Source organism: Ceratotherium simum, chromosome 4, assembly GCF_057802395.1.
Source record: "Ceratotherium simum simum isolate JZ-2026a chromosome 4, ASM5780239v1, whole genome shotgun sequence".
Taxonomy (NCBI): domain Eukaryota; kingdom Metazoa; phylum Chordata; class Mammalia; order Perissodactyla; family Rhinocerotidae; genus Ceratotherium; species Ceratotherium simum.
Window position 1 is genome coordinate 56,654,970 of NC_141903.1, and position 21,149 is coordinate 56,676,118.

The window sequence follows — 21,149 nt, forward strand, 5'->3', positions numbered from 1 at the left end:
CTGGTCCCAGGGAATGAGCTCCCTCTTCAACGCTTTGGCCTAATCAAGGATAAAGCTTTTCTCCTTAAATCTCTCCTTGAATCTCTTGAGCATGGTATCATCTCAATACTAAAAGAAGTTAACTCATACTAAAATAAATAAATTTTAAATTTTACCTCAAAAAAGATTTGTTAACAAATATTGAACTCTTAATTAATTATAAGCAGGCTGAATTCTTTTAGGCTATGTGTTTGTAGCTTTTCATAATAAAATAGCGGCAAAAAATACATTCCAAAATAAACGTTACAAATAAAACAAAGTTTTTCAATATGGAGATCCAGATCCTATAATAACTTCACTCCAGTGCTGGAGCAATTTCACAGACATCTCCTCTGAATTCTATTTCTATGCTCCAGCCTGTCTCCATGGAACAAGTGCCATCATATTCTCTACCGCACAACAGTGGTGTTCTGAATGACTTAATCTCTTTTTCGTCCCAGTCATCCACCATGCTGCCCACGCCTATCACTTTCTCATTTCTATTCTGAAGGACAGACCTTCTTCAGAACTGATTAACAATTCAGAGTAGACTGACACAGGAAGGACGATATAAACCCACAATGTCATAAGCAATGGCCTAGTTGTAGCATGTTCTTACAACAGCAATTATACAGATTTATTAAGAGGAAGACAATTTCTCTTATACTCTGCTACTCCGTGTGGCAGATTGTATTTTCCAAAATGGCTACAGCAATATTTCTGGACCCACATGCTCTTCCACAACCTATTCCTCCTCCCCCTCCCCAAACCTAGGTGAGGCTTATGATTGCTTCAATGAATAGAATGTGGCAGAAGTGATACTCAGTGATTTCCAAGGCTAGACTACCACTTTCTACCTTCTCTCTCTCTTTCTCTTTCTCTCTCTCTCTCCCTTTCAACATGCTCACTCATGGAACCCAGCCACTGTGCTTCAAGGAAGCCCATACCAGCCCAAGCAGAGAGACCACACAGAGAGGCCCTTGCAGATAGGAATTGAAGCCCCCAGCCAACAGCCCACATAAACTGCCAGCCGTGTGAGTGAATGAGATTTCAGATGATTCCAGGTATCATAGAGCAAAGAAAAACCATTCCCTCTGTGCCCTGTTTGAATTCATGACCCTTATAATCATAAGCATAACAAATGGTTGCTTTATACCATTAGATTCTGGGGTAATTTGTTACCCAGCCATAATAACTGGAACATGCTGGTAGAGTGGAGATATAGATATCAATTGAATCCATGTCCTTCATTGAATTTACACTCCCATATTTCTGAGATTCCTTTCATAGCTGCACACATAGTGGAAGTTTCAGGGGGCCTGAGTTTGGAACAAGTTGAGAGATATTCTTAGGAGTCAGACACATAGAGATGAAAATATCAACTTTGTTGCTGATAATGTTGATTGGTGAATATGGCTTTGGAACTGTGGCCAAGTGGGTTTGCTAATATCTCACTCCTCCATTAGACATAGTCACTAACCCAGGTACTAGCCCAACTGGGTAACAGCAGTTCTCCTCCCCCACCCACTTCCCACACACCTTTCCCCAGGGGTAGGTCACTTGTGGGAAGGCAGAGGACAATCTCTAACACTGAGGAAGGGGGTAAGTGAGAATGCCCAGTTCCTTTTCCCAAATTCACTAATCAAATCACTCCCTCCTCCTCCCAGCAGAATGAGGGGTGGGGAAAGACATCAACAGTATTAGTGCAGCTGAGCAACTTGCACACAGAAGCATGAATGTCATACCTCTGGCCATACTGTTATTAATTATTTATGTTCCCTTAATATTTTCTACTTTAGCCTTTTCCTAAGCAAACACTCCCATGAAATCAGGGGTTTGATTTGCTAATTATATATTTTTCCAGTATACATTAAAATAAGTACTCAGCTATTAAAAATTGTCCATGTGCCATCCAAAATAATTTCATCTATGTCCATGGACGTGTATCACACTTGGGGAAATGATGCTATGAGAAATTGACGCAAGTCACCCCACAAAATGAGTAAGCTCCAACTCAGGCAGATATGTAATTCAATTTTTGGTCAAAGGCAAACATGAGACATGAAAATTGATGTTGAATTAAAAAAATTAGAGAAGATTACATTTTATTATTTTTTTTCAACAGTACAATCCTGAGGTAGAATGATAGCAGAAGATACTTGAAGCAGGCACTAGAAATGATGTTACATTAAAATGGAGTCACCTGATTCTTCCAATAATTCCAGCATTGTGGGCATGATGCGGAATGATTCTGTCATTAAGGATTCTGAACCTTAGTGCATTTCCCAACTGCCATTCTACGAGCCTTTGAGGTAAATTTTTGTTGCCTTACATACGCTCTCTTCAACTTTGATGACAACAGCTGCTGCTCCATATCTTTTTATCTCCCTTTTTCCTTTCCTTACGTCTGGAGCCTGCTGGGGAGAAGTCAGAGTGGAGCTGCCAGCCTAGAGTGTAGTCGTGGAACCATAGCAAGATGATGGTTAAAGTGTTCTCGGTTGCTAATAATGGTCTTTTAAGGCTGTTTCCATACGTGATTTAAATATAAATTTGACACAGAAAAACATCTCCTTTCACCCTGAGGCCCCAGACTGGTGTGTCCTTCTCGATTGATTTCTTTCTGTGCCATACTGACTCATTGCAACAAGGAGGGTGAACCAGCCAGGCCATAGAAGTAAAAAGCAGTGACAGCAGGATCAGGATAATGCCACCTTCTATATTGAACTTTCTTCACCAAGAAGGGCCTATCCAACTGAAGGTTAGATAATTATCTCTTGGAGGACACTGTCAAAGAAAGAGCAGAAACAGTTATGGAAGCTCATCCAGTTAAAGCAACTGTGAAAACAGGAAAATACTTCTGAAATTTGGGTCCACTCTGCCTCTCTCCGATATTACCAAAGGTAATAAAACCAAAATATACCTAAATAAATAAATAAATAAAACTGATATTACCAAAGTCAAAAACAAAGCAGTAGCAGCTACAAGAGGTGGCATGTAGTTGACACACCCTGTTCTGTGCTACACTTTCCCACCTTGGTGTGAAGGCTGCTGTTGGAGGGATGGATTGTTCAAGTGTGAGAATCAACTGGGGAAGCTTGTTTAAAAATGTAGTCTCCTGGGCCCACCCTTAGAGAGTCCAATTCTTTGGGTCTGAAGCAAGGACCAGAAATCTACACTTTTAACAACATTCCCCAGAAACCCAGGGCATTCTGATGCAGAAGATCTACAGAACACACTTGAAGAAACACCACTCTCATTACTATCATTGGGACTTTCTCTGCTATAGTGCATATGCCTAAATTATTTCTTAGTGACTCTTCTGAATTTCAGTCTGTTTCTCCTTTGATTTTGTTTTCCAGCCTATGCAATCACAGCTCTATTCTAGGAGGAACAGAAAGAACACTCAACCAAGAGACCTCAGTTCCGGCCTTGCCCTGTTACTAGCTTGTACTGGGATATTGGGCTTCTAACTTCTTTGGGTGTTGGTTTCCTTATTTTTCACTTAAAAGAATATTTTTTATACTGAGCTCCACAGAACCCCAGGATTCTTGGATTTTCCCCAAACCCAATGATTTAATGAGGGGTGAAGGATGACTAATAGTCTTGGATTAAGGCCCCGCCAACCCGCAACTCCTCCAGCAACCAAACCAGCTCCGCTTTGAAATTTTACTTTATTTATTGGAATTCTAATAATGGTTTTGTTTGGGCAGGGGAGAGACCCCACTGCTGGGGTTTTTTTTTTGTTTTGTTTTGTTTTGTTTTGTTTTTTCTTTTTAGTCCACAGGATTTAAAGATGTCTTTAAAGAGTCTCTTTGATTTTTAGTACGTATGATTCCAGAAACCCTGAATGGAATCTCTGGCACAAGCTCTTCTTTGGGGAATTTTTCTGCCCCATCCCGTGCCCAATCTGTGGTGGCCAGTTTTATTATGTTGGGGAGAAAGGATTCACTTTGGGGAAGCTGTTGTATTAAGAATCAGAGGTGTGAGTGGGTGATATGGGCATTGTGTCAATCTGTGCTTACCAGGGGATCAACTCAAGAGTCATTTAAGCCTAATTATCAGAGAAGGACAATGCTCCATCTACTTCTGCTCAGTCTCCACTAGAGTTACCGCTTCCCCTCCTTGTTATCCCCCTCACAGTGATGTCCCTGATAAACTGTCTATAAGTTGTGGTGTGGACAGAGACAACAGACTGTCCAGAGGACACCCAGAGCATTTAAAGGGTACAGTTCCACTCTGAGAGGCATCATATCATCTCAAGACAAGATAAAATAATCCCTCTGAGTTCTTCTCTCTGTTCAAGAACAATGTGTTATCACCCTAGCAGGAAGGCCCTAGCACTGGGCAGCAAACAAGGAAGACATCCACCCAGGTCAGGCAGCAGTGGCCATGTTCAGCTATGGTAATGTCACCTAACCAGAATCACCTAACCAGAAAGGGTGAGGCACCTGCAGCTTAGCAGGAGCAGAAAAAGTTCTTCCTTTGGCCAGAGGGATTGAGGTACTGAAGGGATTGATGACTTCTATTAACTGAATAATCAGGAGATATCTTTTCCATTCATGTGTATAAATAAGGAAAGTGCGGTAGAAAGAAACACCTGCTATCTCTGGACATGTTGGAAGACACCAATGGCACCAGCCCCAGACTACCAGCATCAGCGCCTGCTGGGAAGTGCTCTGTCCTCCACATCAAACACCTTCTCTACGGAACACAGCCTAGTAGCCACGAGCACTTACCTGACCCTAGACTAACTTGTCCTCATCTCCTAGCCAGTAGGACATACATCATCATAGGCAGCCCCTAAGTTACCTGTTCAGATTGTCACCAACAGAAAAAAAAAAAGCTACCATCCATATATATAAAACCTGCTTCTATATAATTAAAACTTTATTTATCTATAATGCAATAAGCTTTGCCCAAATTTTAGGGAACTCTATTAGGAAACTAAACTTTGGGCTTAAATATGTTGTAGAAAGAAAATCTGCTTTGGCAAAACCCAATTCAATAAATGAATTCATTTACTCAACAGACGTCTATTGGCCCCTCTTAGATGTGAGAAGTTGTAGCAAATCCAAACAGAACACAGTACTCACCCTGAACAGGAGTATATATATACACACACACACATACACAATAATAATCAAACTAATAAGAATAATAATAAATGTCATGAAAGAGATATAAACAAAAAACTGTGGAAATTGAGAATGGGAATGATAAGAAATTTTCACATATTGAGGTATATGGGGTAGCTACTCTGGTTTAAACCTGATTCAGCCTGAACTAAAGAAGCCTGACTTATGGCCTATCAAACATACATTTTACATCTGCTTTAACCATTAAAGTAAAGAATGCATTAAACATCTCAAATAAAAGAAGGCACTCTTTGAAGATAAGGATGCATACTTCCTTTCCTAGCCAGTATCAGTACTCCTGAATATAAATTTCCTTTCCCGGACGTGAGGGTTGTGTTGACCTGCTAATCTGTAACTAAATATCTCTTTGGAACTTTGATGAATATGTATTCTGGACATGTTTGATGTATGTTCTTTGTCCTAAAAAGGTATAAAACTGTACTGAAAACCATGCTTCTCCAGAATGCTTTCTTCCTTTGCAGAGACTGCATTCCCAGGCTAGTCTTCAGCTTAGCTCAAGTAAAACTCACCTTCTCTCTCTCACCTATAGAACGGTTATTGGTTATTTGCGTTGACAGGGAGTTCTCCTGCTCAAAGGATGGGTAGGATTTTTACAGGTAGACGTGGAGGATAGTATATTGTAGGGAGAAGGAAAGTCTCACAATAGCCAAGGCTCACAACCTTCCACGTCACATACATTTAAGGAGGCTTTACTATCTAGGAAAACTGTGAATCTAATTTGACTAGAGGGCAGGGTAGGAGTGGAAGGCTGAGGGAAAAAGCAGAGGGCAAAGGCTGAGGACTTTGGGCTTAATTCTGAAAGCAACGGGGAGTGATCAAGCAGAATGGTTAGTGATCAGAGCTGGGCATTAGGAAGTTTTACCTGGTTCTTAGTGTGAGGTGGGTTAGGGGAAAGAAAGAAATGAAGATAGGAAAGGCATTTTGGAGGCCTCTGCAGGGGTGTTGACAGGGAGATCTGGACTAGGAGTTGGCATTGGAAGTGGTCAGGCAAGGGTTAGAGGAGCCATTGCCAAGGTCATATCTACAGGACTTGGTCATGGATTGGCTGGAGGGAGCGAGTATTCAAAGATGACTCTGAAATCTCCACAGGCTTCAGGGAGAAGGGATCTGACATATTTAACACAGACAAGTCAGGATGAAACATATCCTGGGAAGATAAAACTAAGCTTGATTTTGGGTAGTTTCATAAGGAAATAGAATTTCTGAACTGACCCGCTTTATGTTAATTCTCTTATCATACTGAGTTGCACTGCTATCAGTAGAATACAGCCTGAAGGGAAACAGGAGTGCGCTGGGGTGAGGAAAATGCATGCAGCCAAGGGATGGAAGATGCTTTACGGGGACAGCCTGTTCTGTGACTCACCCAGTTGAGGTACAGAGTCACTTAATTCATTTTTTTCCATTCTATTAATAACTTTATTTTTTCAACTTTATTGGGGTATAATTGACAAATAAAATTGTAATATATTAAAATGTACAACGTGGTGATTTGATATACGTATACACTATGAAAATTCCCACCATTGAGTTAATTAACAAACATATCCATCACCTCACATATTTATCTTTTTTGGGGAGGGGGTGAGAACAGTTAAGTCCTACTCTCAATAAATTTCAGTTAAGAAATCCAGCATTATCAACTAAGTCACATGTTATATAGTAAATCCTGAGACCTTATTCATCTTATAACTGAAAGTTTGTACCCTTTTACCAGCCTCTTACTATTTCCTCACCCCCTAGCCCCCCGCAAACACCATTTTACCATTCTACTCTCTGTTTCTATATGAGTTTGACTTTTTTTTAATTACACATGTAAGCAGATTTATTTAATTTACTTGGGTAAATTGTTATGAAGTGTATAAAACAGAGTCTAATTCTTAGGCACATGATGGGAAGAATTGTCACATTAGTTTCTTCCAGAAAAAAAAATCTCCATGTGAATTATTAAAGGTGGTTTTAATACTGCATGAAAATCTAGTTCTACTTATTTTGTTTTATCCTTATCTTTCTCCAGGATAAAAGCTTGTCTGCATATGTGAACTCAGCCCTTGTTTGCAAGAACATCAAGTTTTTCTCCATCTACGATATTTTAAGATCAATGCAATTAATCTGCTTTTGAGTCTGACGCACTTACTTTACCCACACCAGATATTGGCAGAATTTGCAGTAGTCTCAACTGGGAAAAAATAATTTGCCTTTAATTTACAGGTTTTACTTTAAGTCTGGGAATGTCAAACCCAATTTCAATTTTTTAAACTTCAAAATCCAAAATGTTTGGAAACATAGAATTCTTCTATTTTATAATTTTCACATATTTTTTTCAAAATAGCCAAAAAATGATCTCTTTTTACTCCCTTTTCCATGTCCTCACTCCACAAAATGTAAAGAAACTGATGAACAAATTTATTAAAAGATATTTCAAAGATTCATGTGAACAGAGGTCCAAAAAGCCAGTCCAGTCTGCGTCCAGGCAGGAGGTGAAATCCTAGGAAAGTCATTTCCTGGAATTGGAATTGCAGAGCCAAGTCACATAGGGAAGATTTAACACAGGGGTCAGGGCACTGAAACTGCAGACCCTGGCTAACCAGCTGAGCCCACCTGGCTCCTGGGCTCCAGAGCATCTGCACAGGCTGGGGTAGTCCCAAGAAATAGTAAGAACAATAATTAAAGTAAGGGGCCGGCCCCGTGGCTTAGTGGTTAAGTGCGCGCGCTCTGCTACTGGCAGCCCGGGTTCGGATCCTGGGCGCGCACTGACGCACCACTTCTCCGGCCATGCAGAGGCCGGGTCCCACATACGGCAACTGGAAGGATGTGCAACTGTGACATACAACTATCTACTGGGGCTTTGGGGTGGGGGGAGGAGGAGGATTGGCAATAGATGTTAGCTCAGAGCCGGTCTTCCTCAACAAAAAGAGGAGGACTAGCACGGATGTTAGCTCAGGGCTGATCTTCCTCACAAAAAAAAAATAAATAAATAATTAAGGTAAAAATTGCAACTGCAGCACAGCTACTAATGCTGGGCACTGCATTGCGTAGTCACATATTGTTTCACCCCATTTCACAACACCTTTGTAAGAGTGTATTTTCAGCCTCATTTTATAGATAAGGACCATCAAAGGCTCAGAGCAAGCTGCAAAGTGGTAGACTTCTGATTGGGACCAAGTTCTGTCTGACTCCAAATTGTGCTCCACGCATCCTGCTGCTCTGCCTCTCCCACAGGTTTTTCTTACACACTTGAGCAGGAGGCCAGATAAGTATCCTGGCTTCGGGCTGAGCTGTTCAGGTGCTGAGAGCCAGGAAACTAAGCCTTTGGGCATAAAACTGAGACTCTTTCCAAATGCCTTGGCATAAGGCCCTTATTTTAGAAGTTCTTACTTACTTTTCCGTTCCACTGAAAGTTATTTTCAAATTTCTCCTACTCCTAATAAAATAGATATTTTTCTACTATTATATAAAAACTAGACGCTAAGGGGTTCTATGGCCCTTCTGCTCATCCTCATGATGTTTTTGCTTCCTCACTCTATAAACTAGAGCTTTAGAATGCTAACATTTCCCCTCTCTTTCACCCTCTCCCAATTCTTATTTGCTGAGATGCTTTGGTACTTTTTGTTCTAAATTATTATTAATATTTCTCTTGTCATATATGTCTTCAAATTCTTCAATTTTGAGCTCTTTATTTGACACTTACATTACAAATTCCCGATCTCTCTACTACTATTTATTTAGAGTTAACAATATGTGCTTCAAGGTTCATTGCTCGTCAATCTTGCATCTTCTCTTGAGCTTATCTGAGCTTGAAACATTCTTTCTTAGTATTTTCCTCAGCTAGAATATATGTGGGATATATAATCTAAATCATCACATTTCTTCAATAGGTTTCTCTTTACTCTGGGAGGTGAATGGCAAGTTGGCTGAAAGTAGACTTTTCAGATTGCATTCCTTCCTTCTGATGCCCATAGGTGTGATTCCACCATCTCCTGGCTTCCATTATTGCAGGTGAGCAGTAGTCTTGTACCAGTGTGATATTTTCTCTTTTGTCCGGAAGCATGTAAGATTTTTCTCTATGCTTGCAATTCAGAAAACTTACCGGGATATATCCAGGAAAATACATATTATTTATTTTTCTAATCCTGCCTAGAACTCAGTAAATCTTTTCAACGTGATGACTTCAGTATATTTAAATAAGAACTTTTGTCCTTTGTCTTGAAATTTTTCTTCTGCTTAATTATCACACCATTAATTGCATTCTCAGTTTCATCTTTCCTTTTTCCATTTTTTCACTGAATTATTTAGCTTCAAATAATGCATTTTAGGCCAAGAAAGTCCTTTTAACACTGTAATAGGATCTCCTTGAATGAGTGCTTATTTATTGTTTGTTTGTTTATTGTTAAAACTGTCTTCTGTCTCCTTTAGCAATCACTACAGTGGAAGCTAACCCAATTCTGGGTGTTCCGGTTGCTCCTTATTCTTTTTTGGTTGCTGGGTTGCCTGAGACCATTCCTTTGTCTACTCTTGGCTCTATCTGCCCCTGAGGTTTAGTCAAGCTATGGAGGTGCGTTAAGCAGAGGTGAAGCCGTGAGAGATACTCAGAGGCAGTGTTCTCTGCCATGGTGGGCCTGTGATGGACAAGCAGGCAAACCATGACTCCTTCCTTGGTCAAGGACCAGAGAGGAGCTTTCTGCTCCCATTCTTCTCACCAGTAAAGGCTGGTGTTCCTCAGGGAAAGAGGGGAGGATGTGCCCCTGTTCAGCTGCCCCAAGGAGTCCAGTGGTTTTTCCTGGGCCACTTGGAGGCAGGTTGGCACCGTCTGTCCTCCCAGGTGGAGATCTACAGATCTCCTCAAGGCAGTCTCTCCCTAAGATCCAATCCTCATCCAAGTATTCTTCCTCCATATTTCTCAGGATGTGGTCTGATTCTCAACAAGGGTACCAAGACTATTCAACTGGAAAAGAATAATCTTTCCAACAAATAGTGCAGAGCAACTGGATAGCCACATGCAAAAGAATGAAATTGAATGCTTATCTCACACAATATAAAAAAATTAACCCAAAATGGATCAAAGACCTAAATGTAAAAGCTGAAACTATAAAATTCTTAGAAGGAAATATAGGGGTAAATCTGTAATACCTTGGATTGAGCAATGGATTCTTAGATATAACACTAAAAGCAAAAGCAACAAATGAAAAAATACATACATTAAATTTAATCAAAATTAAAAACTTCTATGCTTCCAGGGACACTATCAATAAAGTGAAAAGACAACACACAGAATGGGAAAAAAATATTTGCAAATCATATATCTGATAAGAGACTTGTATCTGGGCTTAGGGAGTCAAGATGGCGGCGTAGGCAGACTCTGAACTCACCTCCTCCCGCGGACACAGCCAATTTACAACTACTCGTGGAAAAACTACCCCTGAGACAGAGCTGAAAACTGGATAAGAGGAACTCCTGCAACAACGGACAATCCTAACTGGGGTAGAAGAGGCAGAGACTCCCTTCCGGAGAGGAAAAACGCCGCCTTCACAAGCCGCCCGCGTCACGGCCGCCGGGAGCAGCTCACAGGTACGCAGCCTCCCTGGAGGCGCGGGGCCCTGAGCCGGGGAGCGCCCCCGCTGTGGGCATATTGTGGACCCAGCACAATCGACACCAGTGGCATAATATCTGACTTTGCCTGCTACTAAAACATTGGGGAGCACCCCCAGAAAACCCGGTTCACAAAGAAACTAAAACTGGCTCTTAAAGGGCCCGCGCACAAACTCACCCGTTCCAGAAAGCATCCTAAAATCACCAGAAAGAAAGGTACACAGTGCTTCGGTGACAAGAGACTCACCTAATAGGCCCTGAGTGCATCTTGGTGAGGGGTGGGACCTCTCCAGGGACTGGGACATTGGCGGCGGCCATTGTTGTGGCCTGGTGTGAGTGTGCTGACACAGACACCATTGGAGTTCTCCCTGAGACCTGCTAGCCCAGGGTCTGCTCCACCCGCTAGAGCACCGATTTAATCCAGCTCAGCCAGGGCAGGCAGCCCACCCTAGAGACTGGCCCCACCCAACAACAAGCCCTCAGGCAACTTGTGGGCCTGCATAGATTGGTGACTGGATTCTCTGCAGCCTGGCAACTGAGCTGACTTGAGCGGGGCAGGGTGTGCACAAGGAGCGGGTGGAGAGTGTGGGGTGGTGGCGGAGTGTGTGGGGCTCCTGCTGTGGAGAGACTGGGTCCGCTTGGGGGAGGTTGGGGCGCTCACACGGGGCAGGACTGTGTTGACTGTGTGTGTGGACCTGTGGGTAACAGGGATTGTCAGCTGCAGAAGACTTGTGCTTCTCAAAGACCCACATAGGAGGTTTGCCCCACCTTCCAAAGCCTGAAACAATTGGGTGCTCCTGTGCCTGAGGGCAGCCCCACCCAGCTGCAATCCTCAGAGAGCTGACAAGAGACCTAATAGGCTAGAGGTTTACAGCAATTGTAAGGCCCTGAGCCTAACAACCTGCCACACTGGGGGCCTACTCACTTAAAAGAAATACTGCAACACAAATGTGGTATTAGAACTTACAGCCAAATGTGCTGGGGCTCCCCACACCTGATAAAGAGACTGAAGGGCCCACAACAACTACAAGCAGCTGAGCATTACAACAGCTGGCCAGGAGCATAACTCAGCCTCCCTGGGCACCTATAGGGAGAGCTAATAGGCCACAATAGAAGGACACACGTAGCCCACATAGGGGCCACCCCTGGAACATTGAGAACTGAGGGAAGCACACTGGAAGCCTCCTAAGGCATCGCTTACATAAGGTCACCTATCCAAGAGCAGGAGACGTAGCTGACCTACCTAATACGTAGACACAAGCACAGGGAAAGAGGCAAAATGAGGAGGCAAAAGAATACATTCCAAGTAAGGGAACAGGACAAAACCCCAGAAAAGGAACTAAGTGAAACAGAAATGAGCAACCTACCCAACAGAGAGTTCAAACTAAGAGTGTTAAGGATGCTCACTGATCTGGGGAGAATAATAGATGAACTCAGTGAGAATGTCAACAAAGAAATGGAAGATATAAAAAAGAACCAATCAGAAATGAAGAATACAATACTGGAAATGAAAAACTCATTAGAGGGACTCAAAAGCAGAGTAGAGGATACAGAAGAACGGATCTGTGAGCTGGACGAAAGACTAGAAGAAATTACCCAAGGTGAACAGGTAAAAGAGAAAAGAATTAAAAAGAGTGAGGACAGTCTAAGGGACCTCTGGGACAACATCAAGCGCACTAACATCCGTGTTATAGGTGTCCTGGAAGGAGAAGAGCGAGACAAGGGGGCAGAGAATCTATTTCAAGAAATAATAGATGAAAACTTCCCTAACCTAAGGAAGGAAACAGACATCCAGGTACAGGAGGCACAGAGAGCCCCAAACAAGATAAACCCAAAGAGGCCCACACCAAGACACATCATAATCAAAATGTCCAGAATTAAAGATAAAGAGAGGATCCTAAAAGCCGCAAGAGAATGTCAAGTTACATACAAAGGAAACCCCATAAGGCTATCAGCTGACTTCTCAGCAGAAACCTTACAGGCTAGAAGAGAATGGCACAATATATTTAAAGTGCTAAAAGGAAAAAACTTACAGCCAAGAATACTCTACCCAGCAAGGTTATCATTCAAAATGGAAGGAGAGATCAAAATTTTCCCAGATAAGCAAAAATTAAAGGAGTTTGTCACCAAGAAACCAGTGTTACAAGAAATGTTAAAGGGACTGATTTAAGGGGAAAAGAGAAGACCACAAATAGGAAAAATTATCTATTTCCATGATTAGAACGTAATGGATACAAATGCACAAAAAAGAGGTTAGATATGATATAAAAAACATAAAAGGAGGGAGGAGGGTAGTTAAAGAGTACAGCTTTCAGACAGAGGTCAAACTAAAGTGACCATCAATTCTGTATAGAAGAAGTAAGGAACAGAGAAGGACTACTAAAACACTGAGGGGAAAAAAAAAGTTAAAAAATGGCAATAAGTACATACTTATCAATAGCTACTTTAAACGTCAATGGACTAAATGCTCCAATTAAAAGGCATAGGGTGGCTGACTGGATAAAAAAACAAGACCCATATATATGTTGCATACAAGAGACACACTTCAGACCTAAAGACACTCACAAACTGAAAGTGAAGGGATGGAAAAAGATACTCCACGCAAATGGCAATGAAAAGAAAGCTGGGGTAGCAGTACTCATATCAGACAAAATAGACTTTAAAACAAAAACTGTAAAAAGAGACAAAGAAGGGCATTACATAATGATCAAGGGGACAATCCAACAAGAGGATATAACACTTGTAAATATCTATGCACCCAACGTAGGTGCACCTAAATATATAAAGCAATTATTAACAGACATAAAAAGAGAAATAGACAGTAACACAATAATAGTAGGGGACTTGAACACTCCACTTACACCAACAGATAGATCATCCAAACAGAAGATCGATAAGGAAACATTGGCCTTAAACGACACACTAGAACAGATGGACCTAGTAGATATATACAGAGCATTCCATCCAAAAACCGAAGAATACACGTTCTTTTCAAATGCACATGGAACATTCTCCAGGATTGATCACATATTAGGCCACAAAACAAGTCTCCATAAATTTAAGAAGACTGAAATAATACCAAGCATCTTTTCTGACCACAACGGTATGAAACTAGAAATCAACCATAGGAAGAAAATCAGAAAAGCCACAAATACATGGAGATTAAACAAAATGTTACTGAACAACGACTGGGTTAACGAAGAAATCAAAGAAGAAATCAAAAAATACCTGGAGACAAATGAAAATGAAAATACGACATGCCAGAATTTATGGGATACAGCAAAAGCGGTTCTAAGAGGGAAGTTTATAGCAATACAGGCCTATCTCAACAAACAAGAAAAATCTCAAATAAACAATCTAACAATGCACCTAAAGGAACTGGAAAAAGAAGAACAAACAAAGCCCAAAATCAGTAGAAGAAGGGAAATAATAAAAATCAGAGCAGAAATAAATGAAATGGAGACCCAAAAAACAATAGAAAAAATTAATAAAACCAAGAGCTGGTTCTTTGAAAAGATCAACAAAATAGACAAACCTTTAGCTAGACTCACCAAGAAAAAGAGAAGGCACAAATAAGTAAAATCAGAAATGAAAGAGGAGAGGTTACAACAGACACCTCAGAAATACAAAAGATTATAAGAGAATACTATGAAAAACTATATGCCAACCAATTCGACAATCTGGAAGAAATGGATAAATTCTTAGAATCATACAACCTTCCAAAACTGGATCAAGAAGAAGTAGAGAATTTGAATAGACCAATCACCAGTAAGGAGATCGAAACAGTAATCAAAAACCTCCCCAAAAATAAAAGTCCAGGACCAGACGGCTTCCCTGGTGAATTCTACCAAACATTCAAAGAAGACTTAATACCTATCCTTCTCAAACTCTTCCAAAAAATTGAGGAGGGGGGGAAGCTCCCTAACTCATTCTACGAAGCTGACATTACCCTGATGCCAAAACCAGACAAGGACAACACAAAAAAAGAAAATTACAGGCCAATATCACTGATGAACATCGATGCGAAAATCCTCAACAAAATACGAGCAAATCGCATACAACAATACGTTAAAAAGATTATACACCATGATCAAGTGGGATTTATTCCAGGTATGCAGGCATGGTTTAACATTCGCAAATCAATCAACGTAATACACCACATTAATAAAATGAAGAACAAAAATCACATGATCATCTCAATAGATGCAGAGAAATCATTTGACAAGATCCAGCATCCATTTATGACAAAAACTCTGAATAAAATGGGGATAGAAGGAAAGTACCTCAACATAATAAAGACCATATATGAGAAACCCACAGCTAATATCATCCTCAATGGTGAAAAACTGAAAGCTATCCCTCTAAGAACAGGAACCAGACAAGGATGCCCACTGTCACCACTCCTATTTAACATAGTATTGGAAGTCCTAGCCAGAGCAATCAGGCAAGAGAAAGAAATAAAAGGGATCCAAATTGGAAAGGAAGAAGTGAAACTGTCACTATTTGCAGATGACATGACTTTATATATAGAAAACCCTAAAGAATCCACCAGAAAACTTTTAGAAGTAATAAACAAATATGGTAAAGTTGCAGGATACAAAATCAACATACAAAAATCAGTTGCATTTCTGTACACTAACAACGAAGTAGCAGAAAGAGAAATTAAGAATACCATCCCATTTACAATTGCAACAAAAAGAATAAAATACCTAGGAATAAACTTAACCAAAGAGGTGAAAGATCTGTACACCGAAAACTATAAAACATTTCTGAAAGAAATTGAAGAAGACACAAAGAAATGGAAAGATATTCCGTGCTCTTGGATTGGAAGAATTAACATAGTTAAGATGTCCATACTTCCTAAAGCCATCTATAGATTCAATGCAATCCCTATCAAGATTCCAACAACATTTTTCACAGAAATAGAACAAAGAATCCTAAAATTTATATGGAACAACAAAAGACCCCGAATAGCTAAAGGAATCCTGAGAAAAAAGAACAAAGCTGGAGGTATCACACTCCCTGATTTCAAAATATACTACAAAGCTATAGTAACCAAAACAGCATGGTACTGGCACAAAAACAGACACACAGATCAATGGAATAGAATCGAAAGCCCAGAAATAAACCCACACATCTATGGACAGCTAATCTTTGACAAAGGAGCCAAGAACATACAATGGGGAAAAGAAAGTCTCTTCAACAAATTGTGTTGGGAAAACTGGATAGCCACATGCAAAAAAATGAAAGTAGATCCTTACCTTACACCATACACAAAAATTAACTCCAAATGGATTAAAGACTTGAATGTAAGACCTGAAACTATGAAACTTCTAGAAGAAAACATAGGCAGTACGCTCTTCGACATCGGTCTTAGCAACATCTTTTCAAACACCACATCTGACTGGGCAAGAGAAACAATAGAAAAAATAAACAAATGGGACTACATCAAACTAAAAAGCTTCTGCACAGCAAAGGAAACCATCAACAAAACGAAAAGACAACCTAAAAATTGGGAGAAGATATTTGCAAACCATACATCTGATAAGGGCTTAATCTCCAAAATATATAAAGAACTCATGCATCTCAACAACAAAAAAACTACCAACCCAATTAAAAAATGGGCAAAAGACCTGAACAGACATTTCTCCAAAGAAGATATACAGATGGCCAACAGACACATGAAAAGATGTTCAAAATCACTAACTATCAGGGAAATGCAAATCAAAACTACAATGAGATATCACCTCACGCCCGTCAGAATGGCTATAATTAAGAAGACAGGAAACAACATGTGTTGGAGAGGATGTGGAGAGAAGGGAACTCTCATACACTGCTGGTGGGAGTGCAAACTGGTGCAGCCACTATGGAAAACAGTATGGAGATTCCTCAAAAAATCAAGGATAGAACTACCATATGATCCAGCTATTCCACTGTTGGGTATTTATCCAAAGAACTTAAAAACACCAATTTGCAAAGGTACATGCACCCCTGTGTTCATTGCAGCCTTATTCACAATAGCCAAGACTTGGAAGCAACCTAAGTGCCTATCAAGGGACGAATGGATAAAGAAGCTGTGGTATATATACACAATGGAATACTACTCAGCCATAAGAAACGACGAAATCCAGCCATTTGTGACAACATGGATGGACATTGAGGGTATAATGCAAAGTGAAATAAGTCAGAGGGAGAAGGTCAAATACCGTATGATTTCCTTCATTAAGTAGTAGATAATAACAACAATAAACAAATACATAGGGACAGAGATTGGATTGGTGGTTACCAGAGGGAAAGGGGGGAGGGAGGAGGGTGAAAGGGATAATTCGGTACATGTGTGTGGTGATGGGTTGTAATTAGTATTTTGGTGGTGAACATGATGTAGTCCATGCAGAAATAGAAGTACAATGATTTACACCTGAAATTTTTACAATGTTATAAACCAATGTTACTGCAATAAACAAAAAATTAAAAAAAATAAAAAGAAAAAGAAAATAAAGATGTGATCTCTGGGAAAAAAAAAAAAAAAAAAAGAAGAACCTGCCTTCATCACTCTTTGGTATCCTGAAGTACAACTTGTATAGAGGAGGCAGGATTGATTTTCTTTGTTGACCAGTTTTCAGAATGAATTGGTTTCCTAGCATCTTCTAGAGGAAACTAATGATTTATTTTCTTTTTAGTATTATTATGGACTCATGCATTTTTAAAATGTATTTGATGAATTTCAAAAAAAAAAAAAAAGAGACTTGTATCTGGATTATATAAAGAGCTTTTACAACTCAATAATAAAAAGACAAATAACATGATTTTTTAAATGAGTAAGTGATCTGAATAGACATACCTCCAAAGAAGATATACAAATGACCAATAAACATGAAAAGATGCTGGGCATCATTAGTCATCAGAGAAATGCAAATCAAAACCACAATGAGATACCACTTCGCACCCACTAGGATGACTAGATTCAAAAAGTCAGATAATAACAAGTGCTGGTGAAGATGTGGAGAAAATGGAACCCTCATACACCACTGGTGGGAATGTAAAATGATACAACCTCTTTGGAAAACAGTCTGGTGGTTCCTCAAACAGTCAAACTTAGAGTTTCCATTTGACACAGCAATTCCAGTCCTAAGTAACAACCTAAACGGAAACAACCCAAATGTTCATCAACTGATGAATGGATAAACAAAATGTGATATATCCATACAATGGAATATTATTTGACTGTGAAAAGGAATGAAGTACTAATACTCGCTACAGCATGGATGACCTTGAAAATATTATGCTAATTGAAAGAATACAGTTACAAAAGACCACATATTATGTGATTCCATTTATACAAAATGTACAGAATCAGCAAATCTACAGACAGAAATAGATTGGTGGTACTTAGGGCTGGGTGGTAGTGGGAGTGACTGGAGAGGGAAGATGGGGGAAAAAAGCAAATCACCAAAGGGTACAAGTTTCTTTTTGAGATGGTAAAAATGTTCTAAAATTGATTGTAGTCATGGTTGCACATATCTGTGAATATAGTAAAAACCACTGAATTGTACACTTTAAATGAGTGGATTATATGGTAATTATCTCTCAACAAAGCTTTTATAAAAAATACACTATTATGGGGCCGGCCCTGTGGCACAAGCGGTTAAGTGCGTGCACTCGGCTTCAGAGGCCTAGGGTTCACAGGTTCGGATCCCAGGTGCGCACCGATGCACCGCTTGGTAAGCCATGCTGTGGCGGCATCCCATATAAAGTAGAGGAAGATGGGCACGGATGTTAGCTTAGGGCCACTCTTCCTCAAGAAAACAGGGGAGGATTAGCATCGGATGTTAGCTCAGGGCTAGTCCTCCTCACACACACACAAAAAATACACTATTATGAGAAAAATGATAATATTGCTAATGGTGTTGCATAAGAACAAAGATTAAAATTACCCCAAGCCTGTGTAACCAATAAAAAGATAAGTAATGTTCCAAAGCCTTGTAAAATGGGCAAATTACAATATACACATTGGTATACAAAATGCCACAATTTATTATAATATATAAATATAACTCATAAAAATTAAACTTCATTAAAATTTAAATTTGACCTAAATATAGGGTTACAGATTTAGCAAATAAAAATACAGGAAGCCCAGTTAAATTTGATTTATTTCTAATTGCCTATGCATATATACATTCAGATAAATGCAAAATATTGCATGGGACATATTTTACTAGAAAAATAAGTGTTATTTATCTGAAATAAATTGTAACCATCTAAATTACATACGATTTGCTTTAATTTTATTTTCCTGATATCTTGGCTCTCCTTAACAGTTCCTTGTTTTGCCTTATTTGCTTATAAAATTCCTGTGGTTCCATTTACATTGTAACATACAATCTACAGTGGTCACATTCAACTTATTTTGTTCTTTTGTCCATTTAACATTCATCAATGAGAAAACATGCTCAATATTAGCATTATAAGCCAGTATGCTAAACATATACTGGCATAAAGCTAAAATTCAGATAATTGCTCTTCAAATTTCATTTGTTGAAGCATATACCATCTTTCATGGCGTAACTTGCTTTTCTATTCTTTAAGATAATGTTGCATCTCTTAATCAATAACTTTTTTTTAAATTTTTTAATTTTTTGTGAGGAAGATCAGCACTGAGCTAACATCTGATGCCAATCCTCCTCTTTTTTTTGCTGAGGAAGATTGGCCCTGGGCTAACATCCGTGCCCATCTTCCTCTAATTTATATGGGATGCCACCATAGCATGGCTCTACAAGCAGTGCGTCGGTGCAGACCTGGGATCCGAACCGGCGAACCCCGGGCCGCCACAATGGAGCGCTCGCACCTAACCGCTTGTGCCACTGGGCCGGTCCCTCAATAACTTTTTAAAATGTTGTCTATTGGTATGAAAGAGAATTGTTGTCCATTTTTATTTCTTTCTTCTCCAAAAATACCCATGATTCCACTTGTTCCCAACCTGGAAGAATATTTTGTTCCATCCAGTAAAAGACTCAAATTCTTCAAAGCATGATATTGATTTCAAAGCTTGGTTATAAATGCCATAGTAATTACCTACTTCATGTTGGAATTTCTTTACCTGCTCAAAAGTACTGTTGCCCCTTTTAAGAACAGCTTTGATAATGAAAGGGATAAATTTTTCATCAATTCTTTCTTTAATACATTCAAAAGTTTCCTTTAAACAATGGAGTACTTCAAAAACATTGCTCTTCTTTTGATTTGCACAATCTTCTTGCAAAAATGAAAACTATGAACAAGAAGTAAGTAGCCTTTACTTAATAAATTATTAAAAACTCAACAAGAATTTTGGGGGCCTTTTCTTCATAATTAAAGCATGATTCCATACTTTAAGTGATAAACTGAGGATTCCTTCAAATGTATTTGTTAAAGAGAGCCAGTAGATTTTTTGAGAAAATTGAATAATGCCAATAAATTCATAAAATTTTTTAATTGCTCAGTACAAACAGTATAATGCTGTTAGCAACTATAAACACTGAAGAACAATTTCATGGCAATGTCAACAGAAAGAACATCATATGCTATTTGAGCAGCAGTATGCAGAATATGGTCAGACAGCCAACACTTTCTATGGAATCATTCATGCTTTGCTTCAACTTTGGATAAACTTTTTCTGCATATTTATGCAAATATCTGCATGGTCTATATCAAGAGCAATACAATGGATCTCGTTAATTCCTAGCTTATAAGAGAGTCCTTGCTAACATTTGCTGTTTCTCAAGCCTCATCTGGAAGAGATTTTACTCACAATGTCCTTATAAGCAAGACTTTTTTACAAGAAAAATATTGTACAAGCAAAAGGAACATTTTTTCTGACTGTGATCATTTGCATCTGTGGCTATGCTGCAAAAAAAGGTGAGAAGGCATTTAGATCTTTGATAATCTGCAGCAGTAAATGCAGCTATTACACTTTTTATTATTGTTGTAGCCAGACTCAAGTCCTGGCACTTGGGTATTTGCTTGCAGTTTTGGATCAGAAAATACTTCTGGTAGCAGTACATCTAAACAGTCATTCGCATTGAAAGACTGACTGTGGAAGGCCATTACAACTTCTGCTGTGATTATTTTCCCTCTATCTGAATTTCTCTAAATCAAAAAAAATTATTTTATCTTTTTCTTTGGTACTAGTTGAGGAAATGATACATCTCTAATGCTCAGCTGTCAGTATAGCCAACAGTTTTTATATTGAATGGACAGTTGCATATTACACAAAGAGCTTCGAAAGGACTTTTTTTCTCATTTAAGGTGTCCACTGTTGAGAAATTCATCACAAAACTTACTCTTGTGTTTGGGCATTTGGAGTTTCAAATATACACGAATAAGAAATTAGCAACTTGCTATTAGCAATCA

General features: G+C 39.4%; 1 long non-coding RNA gene across 1 annotated transcript; it reads right to left on the bottom strand.

Moving 5' to 3' along the window:
- Positions 1-2,032: 2,032 nt before the first annotated feature.
- On the bottom strand, positions 2,033-11,181 carry LOC147917299 (uncharacterized). The gene is made up of 2 exons (XR_015551980.1): positions 11,008-11,181; positions 2,033-2,802 (listed from the first exon to the last, which is right to left on the bottom strand). It is a non-coding gene; the product is annotated as an uncharacterized LOC147917299 (long non-coding RNA).
- Positions 11,182-21,149: the final 9,968 nt, after the last annotated feature.